Below are 12,208 nucleotides of genomic sequence, written 5' to 3' on the forward strand. Positions count from 1 at the left end.
TGAATCTTGAGGTGATTGAGTGAATACTGAAGCGATAACAGGGCGATCAATGTTCGGAATGCACAAAGGAACGCAAGGCATACACCTGCGGTTGCGTCTAACCGCATGCGATAAAAAATAAAAAATAAAATGAAATGAAACTTCCCCTTTGATGTCGGCAACCTCGATCACGGAACAATCGACATGGATTTGCTTCACTGCTTGTGTGGTAATTACTAGTGACACGATGAGTTCAACTCCAGAGTTTCAGAGGGATAGCGTAAGTGACGGGTGGATTACAGGAAGGCCGAATTTGACAACGTTCGTTCTTGTAAAATCCTCACGTAGTGGTCGCGTCATTTATTGTCTGAGGCGCGCGTTTCTGCTTCACTGGCCGCGCGACTCACTACCGTGAGTCTTGATAATAATAATAATAAATACCGTAAAAAATAATTATCCGTAATTTAGTCAAAAAAAACCCGGCTAATTTTGCGGTCAAGATACTGTACTACAGATCGTAAAGTCGACACTGACAATCTCATTGATTGTGAAGTGTGACTGCTGCAAGCAAAGAATTCTACAAGAGAGTGGAACAGGTATTGCTAGATTGATAGTGGTAAGTACGTAGATAATGAAATAGCTAAACTTCGGTGTCACAGTGAATTTAAAGTTACTAATAACTATATGTCTCTTGTGTGTATATAACAAAAAGCTGTATCAACTTCAGAAGATTACCCAATTCAATGAGATCATATTAATCTTGTAGCTAGTTTCCCGTCAGTTTCCCCGAAAGACGCTCAAGCCTTATCCATTTGTGACATTTTCGACAAACCGATCCAAATCGCACATCAGGCAAACTGAATCAGTGGATAGCGACTACCATACTATTAGTTTTGACCCTCAACATTGGCTTCACAGACATAGTCTCTGGGTGGTGTTAGTCTCGCGCGCCAGCCGGACGGTTAAGGTGGGGGCGGCAAAAATAAACCGTTTGTCACTGTTGTACAGTTTCCTCATGTTTCCCGTGAAATCACTAACATATCAAGACATTGAGGCTAAAAAAGGAAATATACGAACTGAGCAACTACCTTACAAATAACACTGTGAATTTCACAAACCAATCAGCAGAGTAATTTCACAATGCTTTTGTTTCTTTGAATCACTAATGTTCTGAGGATTAATGGGTGTCAAGACATCAGAATGCCACTGGAGCTTTCCCATACAATTATCCGCCATTCATTTTGCCATAGAACAAGAAAGTAATTTTCAACCTTAAAATGACGGGTGATATTTCCTCTGAAAACCTTGTACTATAGCTCATTTAAATCGCCATTCACTGCTCTTTCGAAATCTAGCCGTGAATCTGATGTATCTATCACGTGTCACGGGTTATTATGCCATATATTAAATGACCCCGAATTGCCCAATACAAAATGTATGGGGAAATTTGCTACACTGGGTCGGTTTAGGCCATTTTGACGTGCAAAAATTTCCGTAAATTGGGATTCTTCTGGCATCATTTAACTCGCAGAGAGTTACTCTACACGTATCACGCCGTGAAAATTGTTAATTGGACTCGAGGTAGGCGGTACACAATAATTTGTTTCATTTTAAATAGTTTTTCCGATGTGAATGTATTGGACATGCCTGTGACAGCTATCATTTTGCCACAGAACAAATGTACAGCAAATTTCCGAAATGTCTTAATATGAATGCAATTAGGGTTTTTACGCCAAGAATGATGTGATAATCGGGGATTTGACATTTATAAGAGCTAATATAAAGCCCCACAACTGAGGCACAAGCACAAACCTAATCCCCTCCACTCTATGGTCAGGTGCTTGGAGATACACATAATCCAACTGTTGTAACATTAAACAGTGTGTTAAAAGTCCCACTGCTGGGGCGCAATTTGTAATAATAATTCCCCTATGAATCCTGTACTGGGAGTTACAAATGATAGGCGCAATATACTCAACCAATTCAGAAGTGACTATGCAATGGGGATTACAGGGTCACTTCTGAATTGGTTGAGGGATTTTCTGACCAATCGTCATCAATAGGTGGTGGTGAATGGCTGCTACTCTGATTGGTTACCAGTTCTCTCGGGGATGCCCCAAGGTTCAGTTCTTGGACCGCTACTGTTCCTCTTGTACATCAATGATTTACATGAAGTCATATCTCACTCTGAGCTTAATGTATTTGCTGATGATGTAGCACTGTATAAAGAGATTAAGTCCAGTAGTGACTGCAATCTACTGCAAGAGGATTGAATAATGTCTTTTCTGGTCAGAACACTGACAACTTCAGCTTGGTCCACCTAAATGTGAGGCTCTGTGCATCTCAAACAAGCATTCTCCAATTACTACTACTTACTCTGTGAATGATATTCCACTTCGGTGGTCCACTTCAGTATGCTATTTGGGGCTTCATATTACTACTAATTTATGTTGGTCTAAACATTGTAAAATTATTGCTGCTGAGGCTACCAAATGTTTGAATTATTTATGCCACACTCTGTGGGGTGCCCCTCCACAGGTTAAATCTACTGCCTATAGATGCGTTGTTTGCCCTTTGTTGGAGTATGGATGTCAGCTATGGAATCCTTTTACTCAAAAGAACATTCAGCTTTTGGAAAACATCCAACGTCATGCTGCTCGTTGGGTATGTTGTAGTAGGTGGGATCCCTCTGTTTTTCCATGGACCAAGTCATCAGATCAATGTTTGGAACAGTTGAGATTGCCATCTTTAAAATCTCGCAGTGATTATCTTTCAGTCAATCTCCTTTATGGTATTATTAACAATAAAATTGCTGTCAAATTTAGTGACTTTTGTTCTTTTGTGTCCTCTTGTATGAGACGGCATTCACTTTCCATTCTCCCACAGCAGTCTACCATCAATGCCCTCCGGTATTTATATGGAACAATATTCCTTTTGACATTTTATCGTCGTCAAATCGTACTGCTTTTCGTCATGCTGTAAAAAGCACTACTTTTTGATTCTGTGTAATCTGTTAGTTTGATAATAAAAAAAATAAAAAAATAAATAAACTTTTAAAAAACTGGTAACATCTCGGTGATGAATTTGAAACATTGTTGAAGGTCTGACAATTCTGCTGTTTCACAAATCCATTATGAACCATATTCCTTCCTTTACTAATGCATTTAAAAGCCCTGTACTGGGAGAACTAAGATACTAAGCCCATGCCATTGTTAAAATTTCATAAAACCAGTTTGTAGTATAGATTCAGTCCTTCATTACACTAAGATTTAGCGTTTGTTTCATCATAAAGTCTGCAAAGCAATCTGAATGGCTCTGCCAAAACTCTGACGAAATGTGAGCAAAAAAGCTCAATGGCCAGATGTTTTGTTTGCTGCCCCCACACAATCCATATTGCATGCTAGACTATGGTAGTGTGGCAAGTTCATAATGGGGGTTTCTGGTTTTATTTGGCAGGAAACTCTACAAGAAGCTACAAGTACTTTGATCTGAATGTAATAAATTGATGTATCTCTTTCATACATATGCTTGCTTACCTTAACAAGATATAATTTCTTTAAAACCATTTACCTTGAAACTTCTAATGTGCGATTTGGATGGTTTTTCCAAAATCCAGTTGCATTTTCTGTATACACAGGAAAAGCGCATCGAAAGAACGAACCAACATTTGTGATAGTAACAGTCCGCTTACTTGGATAACATCTAGACCAGACGTTCGCCGTTTCGCCAGCTACTGACGGAGCCATTTAATTTCAGTAGTGACACAAAAACCACACGGAGTGGCAGTATAGCTGGAAGTAACACTCGGCTTCACTGGCCATTGGTTCTCTGTGACTAGCAACATTCTCAAAAGAATCTGGGGTACTTCAGTCTCCACTTTGTTTACCAGTTTTACGCTTCTAATGCTTTAAAGCGATAATTCAATTTAATGCGCATAGATATACATGAACTAGAATATATTACAGTGTTTAACACTTGAAAATTCTCTGTGAAAGTTAAGCTTTGTCCTCCAATGTAACTGAAGAAGTACCATGCCATTCCATAACCTAAAAATAAATACCATAAATAACACCACCAAGTGTAATTTTTAACCTTACATTGTCCGTTGGCTATATCAACATTCCACTTAGAAAATTATGAGGGTGAACTTGAAATCTGTTGCCTTACAGGTTTCATCAACTGTCGTCACTCTACCTGGAGAACTAACTCGAGGTTGCCATGATGAACTTCAAACAGTTGCCTAATATTAAATCACACTAATAAACCATAGCAACATGAAATAATCACTACATTACCTGCCATGTGTTCATCAACTGTCATTATTCAACTCTGGGTGGTCACAATGAACCTCAGTCAGCTAATTTTAAATTACACTAATAAAATAGCAACACAAAACAATCACTCTGTTACCTTCCATATTTCGACTGTCGTCATTCAATCCGGGAACTAACTCAAGGTTGCCACGACCAACCTCAAACAGTTGGCTAATATTACACAATAAAAGTAAAATAACAACATTAAATAATCACTTGTCACCTTCAATTGTTCGACAACTGCTGTCATTCAACCTGTAGAACTAACTCAGTGTTGCCACAATGAACTTCAAACAGTCAAAAATCACCATCACCTCCCATTGTTCATCGACTGCTGTCATTCAAACCTAAGAACTAACTCAGGGTTGCCATGATCAACTTCAAACAGTTGGCTAATTTTACATAACACAAATAAAACAAGAACATTAAATAATCACTCCTGTTACCTTCCACTGTTAAACAACTGCTGTCATTCAACCTGGAGAAGTAACTCTGGGTTGCCACAATGAAATTTAAACAGTCAGAAAATCACCCGGTCATCTTCCATTGTTCATCAACTGCTGTCATTCAAACCGAAGAACTAATTCAGGGTTGCCACGATCAACTTCAAACAGTTGCCTAATATAGCACAATATAAATAAAACAACAGCAATAAATAATCACTCGTCACCTTCAATTGTTCATCAACCACTGTCTTTAAACTGGGAGAACTAACTCAGGGTTGCCACAATCAACTTGAAACAGTGGGCTAATAATTATAGCACAATAAAAATAAAATAGCAACATTAAATAATCACTCTTCACCTTCAATTGTTCATTGACGGCTGTCTTTAAACTGGGAGAACTAACTCAAAGTTGCCACAATGAATCAACTTCAAACAGTTGGCTAATATAGCACAATAAAAATAAAATAACAACATCAAATAATCACTTGTCCCTTCCATTGTTCATTGACTGCTGTCATTCAAACTGGAGAACTAACTCACGGTTTCCACCATCAACTAAACAGTTGGCTAATATAGCACAATAAAAATAAAATAATAACATTAAATAATCACTCGTCACCTTCAATTGTTCATCAACTGCTGTCTTTAAACTGGGAGAACTAACTCAGGGTTGCCACAATGAATTTCGAACAGTCAGAGAATCAGTCTGTCACCATCCATTCTTCATTGACTGTCATCATTCAATCTGGAGAACTAACTCAGGATTGCCATGACAAACTACAAACAGTTGGCTAATACAGATATAATGGACAAGACTAAATAATCACTCCTGTTACCTTCTATTGTTCAACAACTGCTGTCACCAACCTTGAAAACTAACTTGGGTTTATCATGATCAACATCAAACAGTTGGATAACCATTCATCACTTTCAAATGTTCATCGACCATTGTCATTCAACCTAGAGAACAAACTCAGGGTTGCCACGATGAACTTCAGACAGTCAGGTAATCACCCTGTCACCGTCCAATATTTATCGACCATCGTCATTCAATCTGGAGAACCAACTCAGGATTGCCACACTCAACTTCAAACAGTTGGCTAATACTACATAATACAAATTAAATAAATATATTAAATAATCACTTGTCACCTTTAATTGTTCACTAACTGTTGCCATCCAACCTTGAGAGTTAACTCGGGTTTACCATGAACAACTTCAAATCGTTCTGTCACCTCCCACTGTTCATCGACTGTGGTTGTTCAATTGGGAGAAGCAACTCAGGGTTGCCACAATCAATTTCAAACTGTTGGCTAACACTACATAATACAAATTAAATAACAATATTAAATAATCACTTGTCACCTTGAATTGTTCATTGATTGTTGTCATCCAACCTTGAGAGCTAACTCAGGTTTACCATGATCAGCTACAAACAGTTGGATAATTACTCTGTCACCTCCCACTGTTCATCAACTATTGTTGTTCGGTATGGAGAACTCAAAAGAGTTGTCACAATCATCTTCAAACAGCCGGCAAATATTACATAGCACTAATAAAATAACATTACATAATTGCTCTTGTCACCTTCTGTTGTTCATTGACTGTTGTCATTCAACTTCAAGAACTAACATTACCACTTCAAACAGTCAGAAAATCACCATCACCTTCCATTGTTCATTGACTGACTTCATTCAAACAGAAGTTGCTGCAATACACTTGTAGTCAGCAATAACTCCATCATTAAATTAATAATCTGTTACCTTCCAATGCTCATTAACAGGATTATATTCATTCAACCCGCAGAACTAACTCAGGGTTGCCACAATGAAGTATCACTCTGTCACTTTCCATTGTTCAACTTTCAACGTTCAAGCTGGTGATTTAACTCAGGATGTAGAACGCAATAAGAGTATTAATCGCTGTCATCTTTCATACTGACTTGGGGTTGTCACGATGAACACTTGACACTGCTGCAATGTTTTCTAGTCATAAACAACGCTGCTTTTGTGCACAACTCGTGGCAGCTGATGAACAATCACTGATTCACACCATAGTCACACAATATCCGAGCAACATACCGCCATTTTTTAACACGAGGCACACTACACAATGTCACATGACAATAAATTATGAGGTGTGCTTTTTCTGGAGATGCAGTCCAGTGCATGACGACTAGTGTACACGTTTCTCAGACACTTCATTGCTTCGCCCGCATTAGCAGCTAGCATCAGATGTTATTTGTTTATTTCCAAGGACGAAGAATGCCAAAGGTAGGCATGTGCTGTATTTAAACGGGTTGCTTGCTGTTTGCATGTAGAGAAATCAGTAGGTTCCTTCACCACCTAACCGCTCTTGTACAGGGTAGGGTTGGCATGGTGTAACCTTGACCAACTGACCGCTCTTGTACACGGTAGGGTTGGCATGGCGTAACCTTGACCAACTGACTGCTCTTGTACGCGATAGGGTTGGCATGGTGTAACCTTGACCAACTGACCGCTCTTGTACATGGTAAGGTTGGCAGTTGACCAATGACCGCTCTTGTACGCGGTAGGGTTCGCTCTTGATCATATCATCACTCTTGTACATGGTAGGGTTGGCATGGCGTAACCTTCACCATAGATAATATATACTACGTACTATGCCTTGACTGACTGACCGCTCTTGTACGCAATAGAGTTGGCTCTTGACCAATTGATCGCTCTTGTATGTGGTAGGGTTGGCAGGGCTGTAACCAGTTGACCACTTTTAACATCTGCATTTAATGTGACTGTTTTGTTGTTGTAGGTCTATTGTGATCACACCATGGCAGCCAACATATTGATTGATTTATTAATTTATTAAACTCACAGTGCTCAACAAAGCTGTTCTTCTGTACTGAACTCCTTCAACACATAATATAATTCTTTAATAATGCATTCAATTTTGTGTCAATTTGAAGGAGTGAAAGTGAATCTACTGTAAAGGCTGACATCCATTGAGAAGAGAAGCTGCGAAGGCTGATTCTTTACAAGAAAGTGAACTTGTGAAGGCCATTTCATCATATATCTTTAAAGCACTACAAATGTAGATGTTCATGACCAAAGACTGCATTACGTACATGTACTAGTGTTGCACCGATATAACATTTTGCCGATATTCCGATAACCGATATTAGATATTATTTTCAAGCCGATAAATGTAGCCGATCCGATATAGTACATAATACCTATTTTCAGCAAATTTTAGTAAAAAGTTTGAATATAAAGGGCCAATTTACCTTGTTTTTAGTGGAAGTAGTGTTACAACAATTGCTGACAGTAGTAACAGCAACATTTTAAAGCAAAAATGCGACTTGATGCATTTGTAAACTTTATTTAGTGCACATGAGCATGTATTTATGATTAAATACATATATCTGTATCTGCTGCTTTTTCTGTCATGGTGCCGATCCAATACCGATATGCAAAAAAGTAGCCGATATGTGCAACACTAACATGTACTGTCTGCATACATGTACTGTCTTATCAAGAACTTGTGAACTATTGATTTGTAGTGTGACCGTGCATGTGGTTGCTAGGGTGGATATATGGGATGTCATGGTCCCCTGGTTTGACCCAAGTGTGATCCTATAGCTATACCTATTGTTGTATTATGCTATTGTGACGGCATGAGGTTATGTTTGGTCACCATTAAAGGTATGGTCCACATCATGAACATCTGGTTGCTAGTGTGAAAGTTGTGGTCTCTAGTAGCCTAGTGTAAAATGTAGTCACTGGTGTCCATTATTTGGTATTTTCTGACACGGTGTATATGCGAGGTTCATATTGTGAACATCTTCCAATCAGGTTTGTTTCGAAATCACAGTACCAGAAACCTCTCTGATGCAGGAATTTCTATCTCCGCTTCAAGGAAAGTATTTTAGCCAGGGACTGAACTCACAATAGCTAAATAATGCTTTTAATTACATCTCTTGTAATTTCCATTGCCATGCCCACTTTTGGTAATTGTCTATACGTGGTCGCGTGAATACGTGGACGCACTAAATTTCATTTATATAATTCATGACTGTCCATACATCATTAAGATAGTTTTCTCTCACTATTCCGAAGAGCGTATGATAACTGGTATTTAAATTTCAAGTTAGGCACATCAATGTGTTGTTAAGTATCATTATAATGAACGCGCTTAATACAGATTCAATGGACTACGTATGGCCTTTGTGTTACTGAGTATTCGACGACACGGAGCAAAACTAGAGCAGTTTGCACTGGATCACCGTGCTACTGACCGTTAGCTTGGAGATTACCGAACATTCGTGTGGCTCCGTTACACTCCATATCGTCGTACTGGTTTTCCTGTGATAGTGGTACTCATCCAGCCAACGTATTCAGGCTATTCGTCCGGCACTCACCCATCACAACTCAAAGTATCAAGCACACTAGTCGTATGTAGGTAAGTTTTTGGTGAGTTCAAGGCACGCTAGGGTTATAACAAGTGTCTGGGTGAAGCTACCAACCTAGCTCGCATCAAACTGACCAAAAACTTTCCTTCATAAATACAAAAATTATGCTTAACAAGTGTAGTACTTGGTATAACACCACCAAAATAATACTCAAGCAACTAACAGTTAACTTTAATGATACCAGACTGAATAATGTACAACACAGCAAGACTTTTAAACAAGATACAGGATATTAACAAACTGAGTGACATCATATAATTATACACTGTAAATATATTCATAATAATATTATGTTATTACATCAGCATTGTGTGTATACATACAAGTCAGTTCAAAACATTGCACATCATTACACAAGCAAACCAAAAGTTAGAGTTAAGGTCAGATTCAGCTTTGGTGTCTTCTCCACCCAGGTGTAGCTATAGTTTCTTCTTACTATATATAACTTACTCGTCATAAAATACAAAGGTAGGAAATGTGGGTAGCTAGCGATGGTAGCACAGCTGGAACCACACTGAACTTACACACCACAGTTCAGGGTTTGAGTCTTGGAAGTTTTGCTTTTTTGCTTCATTTTGGCAACCTATCATGCAGTACAAAAGTACTGTATATTAGGGATCATAAAGGTTTGGGCTTTTCTTGCCAGCCTCACAATACCTTCATAGCACTTCTTGGCAGTATTGGTTCGGTATAACCAAGCTATAAAGTGCCTTCAGTGTTACTCAAATGCTTCCAAAAAGTTGCTACAAAATAATTTTTAAATTTTTTTATTTATAGCGATTTTCTACTAACTGACTGATAATGACTGACTGACTGACTGACTGACTGACTGACTGACTGACTGACTGACTGACTGACTGACTGACTGACTGACTGACTGACTGACTGACTGACTGACTGACTGACTGACTGACTGACTGACTGACTGACTGACTGACTGACTGACTACTAACTGACTGATTTTCTACTAACTGGCTTCAGACAAGCACTGGCTGAGGCTGCGGACTTGATTTTTTGACTGTTTGATGCCACTTCAGTCCGACTGGTGCCTTTTCAGTACATACAATGCATGCTTCGTGGAATTACCTTTGTCCCATTTGACTGTGAAAATTGTTGATTTGTGGTAGCACCGCATGATGGTTTCCCTTCTAAAATATCGTCCAAGTTTTCCATTGTGACTGGGTTGGTTGCAGAGCTGTGCCCTTAACAAAAAATACAATATACAACATACACAAATACATACATAAACAGTCATGGGTATAGGCTGAATTAGAGATTAAATGTCCACTAGTATATATCTTCTCCATTGTTTCACAGCTTTTTGTCTCTATATAATTATGTATTATGATCCCTAATCGAGCTTTAAATTCTTAATGTTTCCTTAAACTTAAGTTGTACAGAACCGGACGAATAGTCCCTTTGTATTGATTACTGATACTGATGCAAATCCATGCACATTGCCAGCTACTAGGTACATGTCAATGATGATCATATCTAGATCTATACAGTTGGTCCCATAATGTTATTTAGGCCTACAAGTCTCCAAATCTCCAGTAAATCTGTAAACTATCTTGATCAACATAAAATGTGATACTAGACTGCCATATAAGAGTAGCTGTAATCTAATCTTTTTGTTTGCTCATTAATGTACATCAACATTACAATCAATAAACCACCTACAAGTGCTAAGTGTACTAGGATGGCATCATGTCTTTACCTCTACAGCAGTATTAATAGTCTACCATAATCTCTTGGTACATAGTACGCATACATACATACATACCATATAGCAGAAAATTTTGGTGGGAAAAGTTTTTGGCAAATTTGCATGGAATCACCAAAATTTTACTTGCCATTTTTCTAAACATTGGAAGTGTACATAATAGATGCTTTTCTTCATAAGTAAATATTATTACAGCAATGAGGGGTTAGTCTTCCGCAAGTATCCCATTGAATACAGTATGGTTTTAGACTAGGTAATAGCTCAGGCAGATGGGCAATTCAACCGCCCATGCACGTGCCTCCCCACGCACATTCCAGTCTTGATTACTGACATAGCAAGCTCAGTAGTGCATGTTGTTTTTTGGTTATCGATATGTAGTTATTTACAATAGAACAGCACGTCGATTCGAATAAGCAGCCTTGAACTGTAGTACTTCGTCTGTAGACATCGCAGAGCTTCTTTGCCAAAGCTGTTAGATTAAAATCACGTGGGAAAAGTGATGTGATGCATTTATCAAAATATTATTTGCTGATTTCTGTCAATAATCAATTCGCCAAAATTTTCTCCCACCAAAATTTTCCTCTATACGGTAAAGGATTGTGGGAGAGACTACCACAATTGGTGGTGAATACCCTAGATAAAAAATTTAAGGATGGAGGACCTCTGTGGGTTATACATTTAGCTAGCATTTCTGGATGCACTAGCTGCATCATACCGTCTACATTACCTGATACATGCATGCAGTGCATTAAATGGCAACTTGAAGCGTTTTACTCAAATTATACATATAGCCAGTATTCAATGACTCAAACCTTGAGATAGTACAATATAAGAAACCTTATAGCAAAGTTAGCCTTATTGCTCAAATCCAAGTGTGTATAAAAGGCTGATAGTCACTGTTAACAGTATTTCTATAAAGTTTAACAATATTATAGACAGAGCTGGATTCTTCAAAGACATTATTATTATTGTAACTGACCAAATGCATTTCAAAACATTTAAATATGTTATGTGTAATCTTCAAGACTATGAATATGACTATGATGTCATTGCTCTTGCACTTCATTGGCAAATGATTCTTTAATTCATAGTCACTTACACTTCCTTTATTATATTCATGAAGTGCATCATTGCTTTGTGATTAACTCTTATCTCCTTTCAACCAAGTACAGGTTATTTTATTGTAGTAATCAGTACCATTGATCTTTACATGGTAATCATTACCACAAATCCAGGTATGTCCTTTACAGTGTTGGGAGTAACGCGTTACTTATGTAGCGCGTTATGTAATATTATTACTTTT

At 38.1% G+C, this 12,208-nt stretch overlaps 1 protein-coding gene across 1 annotated transcript in view; it reads left to right on the forward strand.

Annotated features, from left to right (window-relative positions):
- The first annotated feature begins 460 nt into the window (after nucleotides 1–460).
- Nucleotides 461–12,208, forward strand: part of LOC136248217 (uncharacterized) — a 38,255-nt gene continuing 26,507 nt past the window's right edge. The window contains exon 1 of the mRNA XM_066040028.1: nucleotides 461–595. The gene's annotated coding sequence lies outside the window, so the exon portion shown is untranslated. The remainder of the gene's footprint in view (nucleotides 596–12,208) is intronic.

The sequence above is a fragment of the Dysidea avara genome, chromosome 2 (genome assembly GCF_963678975.1).
Source record: "Dysidea avara chromosome 2, odDysAvar1.4, whole genome shotgun sequence".
Classification (NCBI taxonomy): Eukaryota; Metazoa; Porifera; class Demospongiae; order Dictyoceratida; family Dysideidae; genus Dysidea; species Dysidea avara.